The sequence below is a fragment of the Corvus brachyrhynchos genome, unplaced genomic scaffold, assembly GCF_000691975.1.
Source record: "Corvus brachyrhynchos isolate BGI_N302 unplaced genomic scaffold, ASM69197v1 scaffold220, whole genome shotgun sequence".
Classification (NCBI taxonomy): Eukaryota; Metazoa; Chordata; class Aves; order Passeriformes; family Corvidae; genus Corvus; species Corvus brachyrhynchos.
The window spans coordinates 5,150,731-5,157,859 of NW_008236209.1; positions in this window are offsets into that span (position 1 = coordinate 5,150,731).

Below are 7,129 nucleotides of genomic sequence, written 5' to 3' on the forward strand. Positions count from 1 at the left end.
AACCTTATAGACCATCCAGTCACACTCCCTGCCATGGGCAGGGACACCTTCCACTAGACCAGGTTTCTCCAAGTCCTGTCTGACCTGGCCTGAAACACTTCCTGGGATGGGGCAGCCAGAGCTTCTACCTTATTACCCAAAAGTTCTGCCTTACTTGGTTGTTCCTCCCAAAGTGATCACTTCACCCTACTTTCTTCCCTTTTCTCACTGTTTTATATAATTTAAAGACAACAATTCCAGTCTACTAAAGACAGACTCACCACACATTTATACAGTGGGGTTTAGCCTTCTCCCATTCTAAACATTCCTGACATTCTCTTTGCTTTTCATGGCCATGAATATGGTATTTTTGTAGAATTACCTAGTATAGCTCCAAGACCTCTCTGCTAGTTTTAGCAGAGTTTAAACCTCGTTCTTGCATAGGACAATGATTGTTTCTTCCCAGTTTTCCAGCTGGGACAGCAACAGCAGGCTGTTCTTGCACTGTTTCCTTACAGTCCAGCACAGATCTCTGTGGGAATCTCCTGGTAATTTCTGCAGATTGTAAAAGCTGTCTGTATATTCCCAAATCTTGATTGTTATCAGCTTTTTGTAACTGATGTGCAATCAGTTACGTAAGCCAAAAAGAAAGTAAATAATCCTTTTCTCTTATCCCACAGAAGCTTAGTTTCTTTCTGAAAAAGAAGATTGTAAACCTGGCCAATGCTTGTCCAAAACTTTCTAGAAGTCCAGGGATTCAATATTATGGATCACCCTCCCTCCTATGCTCCAAGTAGCTCAGGCATGAGGCACAGCTTTCTCCTCTGACACTGCACTGATTCTCCTCCCTGCCCTGTCTCTGTCCACACATTCTCTGGGAGTGAAGATTAACATCCATTTGTGCAGCACCGGAAGATGGCTCGCAGCTCTCAGATTTCCCTGAGATCCTTTTTTCAAACCACAGCTGCCTTTGGCTCCTCTCTTCACTCCAACACCCCAGCAATCAAACAACAGGTAATAGTTAAAATTTTACACTCTAGCGCCTTTAGATTTCCAGAGAGGCTGATTCATGCACGGAAACAGCCCCAGTAAAACTGAACTTCAGATCATTAATTAAAGAAATAAATCACCACATCCACTTCTCACAGGGGAAACGAAGTCCAGGAAGGAGCTGTAAGTCAGGATGTGAAAACAACTTCAGCTGTATCCGGACAGCACGAACCTCAGTCAGGCCAGTTGGATGCTGACCCTTCACATTCTTTCTGGTGCTTTAAAGCTCAGTCTCACTCTGCTGCCTTTTCAGTGTTAGAAAATGGCCTTAACACTGAGCTGGAGGTGCTGTCCCAGGAAGGACGTGCTCCTGGACTGAGGCCTTTTTTTCTGGGACAAACAACAGTAGATAAGCATTACAATTAAAGCTCTTTCAGGCTTGATTAAATATCTGGCCAACAAAAGCATTTAAATTTAATCAGAAACTGAAAGTCTCCCCTGCATATGGCCAGGGTTAAACAAATGGCCTGAACACCGAATTTTCATGTGTGAGCAAAAACATTCCTGAATAGCAGAATATTGATATAAGATGTGGATTTGGTTCAGGTTTCCAGCTCTCCAGTCAGTGCCAGGAACTGAGATTGGTGCTTCCAAGGCTGAGGAACACAAAGAACAGGCAGAGCTCACCTCCCTTTGGCTATGGCAACGATGCACCCTTAGCTCTTCTTTTTGTCATAGAGGGGAATATTTCTATTCTGTTTTGAGCTTGAACAGCTGAATTCTGTCAATGTTGGTGTAGCTCCCTTTGTTCTCCTCTCTCCCCAGTTCCTCCTTTCCTGGAAGGAGCAAGAATAACCTTGCAGAGACTCAAGTCTTGGCACCCTCTGCTCGTTGACGCAGATGCCAATTCACTGACTTCTACAGGAATTTTCTGAGTGTAACTTTAATGCCCCAGGGCAAGGAAAGTTTCATGCTCAACTCTATAAATATTTATTTAAAACCCACAAGTGCTTAGCCCTGACATGACGCTGTGTGGATCCTGTCTCAGAACGTGCTGCGGTTCAGAGTTCAAGGGAAAGCCAGCACAAGCTGACAGCATCCAGCCTCTACCAAAATCTGCCTCTTCTCCCCAAGCAGAGACATAATCCTGAGCACCACCTCAGAATAAACACTGTCCTACCTGCATATACAACCTAGAGAAATTCTCAGCAAAAAGCCGTTTCTGGCTTTGACTGTGGAGTAGAATTTTCCATCTTTCTCCTGCTGTCAGAAACTGGTTTTATTTAAGCACAGTAGAGTGTTTTTTATTTTGATATATTAAAACTATTGCAACAACTGCAGCCAATTTAATCTCTGGCTCCATTAAAAATTTGAATGCAGTATTTTAAGAAAAATATTTGACTTATCTCGAGTTTGGAACAATGACTTTACAAAAAACAACCCAGGAGGCAGATGGAACACATCCGAGCTTGAGCCACATTACGGATTTTGTCTTCTATCCCAAGAGCTCTAACTCAGAACAACTCCTACCATTTTATTGAGAGAAACTCAGTTTGGTGAACACTGGGTATCCAAAAAAGTCCTTTACACATATTATGTTTCCATAAGAGAGGGGTTTAAAGATCAATACGCAGCCTAACAAGTCACTTTTCACCCATGGTGTATATACTGCCTGAGCTAAGCATCACAAAAACATAGATACACGGTAAGATTGTTTTTGTAACTACAGATGCAGCTTATTTCCCCACAGTATGTGAGTTTAGCTAAACTTGCGTCATATTACAAGACTATTTACCAAAGATTTGTATCGGTGTTTTCTTCCCACATGAACTGCCCTGCCAGGCAGCTGAAGGAAGTTCACGAGCTGCTCCTGACAGTCTGCTGCCACGGCTCCGGGGTTCCACAGCGACCAACGTGACCACAGACATCCGGGCTGGGACAGCACGCTGGGAATCTTGGAACGTGGCAGCGGAACAAGGGACACTTGTGATCCACACTGATAAGGACTGGATGCACAGAGCCAGACATCCGGGCTGGGACAGCACGCTGGGAATCTTGAACGTGGCAGCGGAACAAGGGACACTTGTGATCCACACTGATAAGGACTGGATGCACAGAGCCACGCTGCTGTGGCTGGATTTCCCCTCAGAGCCACCTCCTGCCACGGCCCGGCACCACAGCAAAGCCGTTGGACTCAATGAGCTGTGAGGCCTTTCCCAACCTGAACAATTCTGATTCCATGAAACCTCACAGCAGCCAAACAACACAAACACAAAGCACACAGACTTGCTCATTCTCTCTTAGGGTGGTATTATTTGCATTTATTGTGACAATCTGAGAAAAAAGGCCCTTGAGGTATTTAAATGCAAAATATAATTTTTTATACAATCTCCATCTCTCCATGTATTACTTCCCTGGGATTCAAACTTCAGAAGGATGAAGGAGCCTCACCAGCCCTCCCAAAGCCCTGAGCTGTTGAACAAGGACAAGAGCTGGTGGTTACACACACTCATCATTTCCAACAGCTCTTCTCCAGAGCTGGTTCTCCCCTGGAATGCTCTAGGAAGTACTTGACACTTGTTACATGTCCCCAGTGGCACCAGCAAGTTCTCTGGCGCCTTACTGGGAAAAGAGAAGAGTAATTGTGAACAAATGTTCACTCTCCAGACCATAGGCCACTTTCTTCTTCATTTCCTGGTGGGTGGGGAGAAGACCTAGATCCCTTCCCAAGCAAGAAGACAATACAAGAAAAATAGAACCCCCCCCACATCCTTAACTTTGTGGATGAAAAATAAATTAAAATTTCCTTTCCTCTCTAAAACCATCCCTAAACAGCAGCAGGTCTGTGTAATACAGGACCCTGAGTCTGACTCTGGGGTCATCTCTTCTTTCTGCCATGTCTGCAGTCGCAGTAGGAGGCAAGGAAAGAAAACCACCCACACAGCCATCAAAACAAGGCAGGGGGAGAGCTGGGAGAGATGGAAATATGGGATGTAGACCACAAAGATGAAGTGCCTGGCTCCAAGGAGCATCTGGACACCAGACATTTGATGTGGCAGTTTCCAGAGCCCACAGCACTGGCAGTGGCACAGAGTAGAGCTCAGCCCACCACATCCAGTGCTGGCACTTCAGTTCCACAGCCACAGCCTCCAGTTTCACCCACAGCCCTGGAACTGCAGGGGGATGTTGGATGAACAAATACAATTCTCTCAAAGTCCGTACTCAAGACCTGTGCAGTTGTTGGCAACAAATGCACACTCTTAAGACCGAGAAGAATTTAAACAGCTGGTTCCCTTCCACATGAGATCAATAAAATGGGCAATCCAGCTGCCTTCAGGAAGAAAGGGATTCTGGTGCTGGGCAATCTCTTGCCCCAAAATCAACAAAATACCAAAATCCTGTGGAGAAAATCACACACTGGGTTTGTGGCATTCAGCTTTTTCCCTCCTTGTATCCTTTTCTACCAGGAGCAAGAGTCTAATGACTCTTTGGCCTCTCTTCCTTCTTCCTCAACCTCCTGAAGGATTTGAATGGGAAGTCACAGTGAAACCCCTCTCCTAGCCGGCACAGCCTCTGTTCCCGCAACGCTCCTGCACTTCCCAAACGCGGCATTTGTGTCTGTCATTTCTGTCCGTAGCCTCCACCACTGTCCCAGGCTAAGGAACACTGCTCACTCTGACTGTACGCCAGGCAGGAAAACTCCTGGACAGCAACTCCACGTGCACATTCCCACGTTGGGTGTCCTCACTTCATCTTCGTAATTACAGTCCCCGTGCATCCCTGCCCAGCACAGCATCCATGCTGAGGAAGATTAAAGACAAGGGGCCACTTCCCAAGCAAGCCCTTCAAACACAGCAGGAAACCGGTGCTGTAACTATCATATTATGGGGTGAAATTCAAATAGGAGGCCAGACGAGATGTCAATCATCATAATTTCCAGAAATCCCTTGAAACACACTCATAAAATCTTTTTACTTAGACATGAGCTTCACACAGTGTTTTTTCCTCACAGATACATCATACTGAATAAAAACATTATGGAGAAAAGTGCCTCGGGGAAACATTTTATATACTGTGATGTGGCAAATTATACCATATAACAAAGCAGGACTTTGCCAATAATAGACCACAAAATTTGGGCACCCTCCAAGACTCACAGCCCCAGGGCATGAGGTGAAGCAACCTCAACCCTTTTCCATTCAGTGGGAGACACTTTCCAGTCTCACAAAAGCTTCTTCAGCTTACAGAAATGGGGCAGGAAGGAGGAGATTTGATACTTATTTCTGGTTTGCTTCTACTCAGGCAAACTAGCCTTTTAAAACCCAAAATAACACAGAGCTGGGTGTCACTAGAGTACAAAAATGACTTAGCAGGAGCGAGAGCCCTTCCCAGGCTGATGTTACCCAGTTCAGTCACTTTGCTGCAAACAGCCTTGTCTCTGTTCCATCTCTCTGTAGCAATCTTCTCTGATGTGGATTTTCCATTCCTGGAGTGGGTTATTTCAAATTCAGCACCCGGAAAGGCTCCTCTGGTCCTCCAAGCAAAGCCTGTCTCACCAACGGTTTTAAGAGCCACAGAAACAACTCGTTCCAATTCCCTCCAAAGAGGTGCCTCTCTGTCTTACTTTAGGTTGAAACATCGATTAAAATTCTTATACTGGAAAGAAAACATCACCCAGTGAGGTGCTGGGCCGGTCCTGCCAACAGAAACACCCTCGGTGTACACAGGAATCTGAGAATGTGCAAGTCTTGCTCATTACCACAAGATCCCTTGAGCTGCTCCAGCTTTAGACACAGGCATGAGTGTATGTGTGTATATATATAAAAATATATACATCATAAAATTGGCAATTATGTGCACATTACACTCGAATTCCCCAAAAAACAGACTACACCAACGCTACATTCAAATTCCACAGGCAGGGATGCACAGAGGAGCCTGAAAGGCAGCAGTTAGTCAGACTGGAGCCTTGTAACATGTACAACCCACACAAGGATGAGGCAGCACTGTAAAAAACACTAAGCTAATGATTAAAAACTTAACTTAAAACCAGAAAAACACAGTTGGGATTGAGATCTGTGGTTGCACCCCTGGAGCTCAGTATCACCAGACAGACAGAAATCAATAGGTGCCATGAAGAGGGCACTGATAAAAATCTATAGCAACTGAAGCAGTCAACTTGAAACCTATTAACAGCTGCATTAGAAAGAAAGGATTACTTTTCCAATCTGCTGCTTTCCTTCCAGATGATCATTCTGTATGAACCCTTTGGATCCCTTTTATGAATGAACTACTCAGGATTTCAAAACCCTCCCCAGATCAGCATCAAATAATCCTCTGCTTTTCACCACCGGCACCGGCACTGTCGGCGCTGGCATCAAATTTAACAAAAATGACCCGGGAAGGGAGGGACAGCAGGGACACCTGAGGCACAGGCTCCTGTGCCATCTGCAGCCCATCACCCCAAGCTTACCAACTGGCGCTTGATCTGCTGAAGCCTACAGATCAGTGGCTGCACTCAAGCAAAGAAGGAAAACGCAGTGAGGGTTTGTTTTTATCTTCTGTACGTCCCTGTCCTCCCAAAGTTTGGGGACCTGAAGCACGAACAGTGACAGGAAAAGGTCATCACACAGCCACAGCTCAGACTCTATCTCGCAGTAAAAGTCACTGATCATTAACTGCAATAGCTGACATTTTCTGAGTCTCTGGCATTTTGTAGTTCTCCAGCACATCCATACCAAGTGCAACCAAATCCCCCGGATTTCAGCCTCGGAGCATCTCTCACACGGATCAAACAGAAACCAGACGATCCTGAGGACACAGAGCTACACCTGAACCTAGGCACAAATCCCGCTATTTCTGTGTACCTCTTTATTTTCCCGTTGAAAAACACAGTCCGAGCTCTGCCTACAACACACTGGGGCCACGAAAAGCGAAATCCAGTATTCCCAACAGGGCAAGAACCGGAGGCTACTGGGACAGCGGCCACACACGCCTGCCACAATCAACGACGAATGAACTCATCAAAACCGAATGACGGGAGACACATTTAGAATTTAACTTCCAGAATAACAAAAAAACCCCCCAAATACTGGTGGCTCTGCTTTCCCAGCACAGGGCGAGGGGTGCGGGATCACCGAGGAAATGCCGCTTTCCGTCG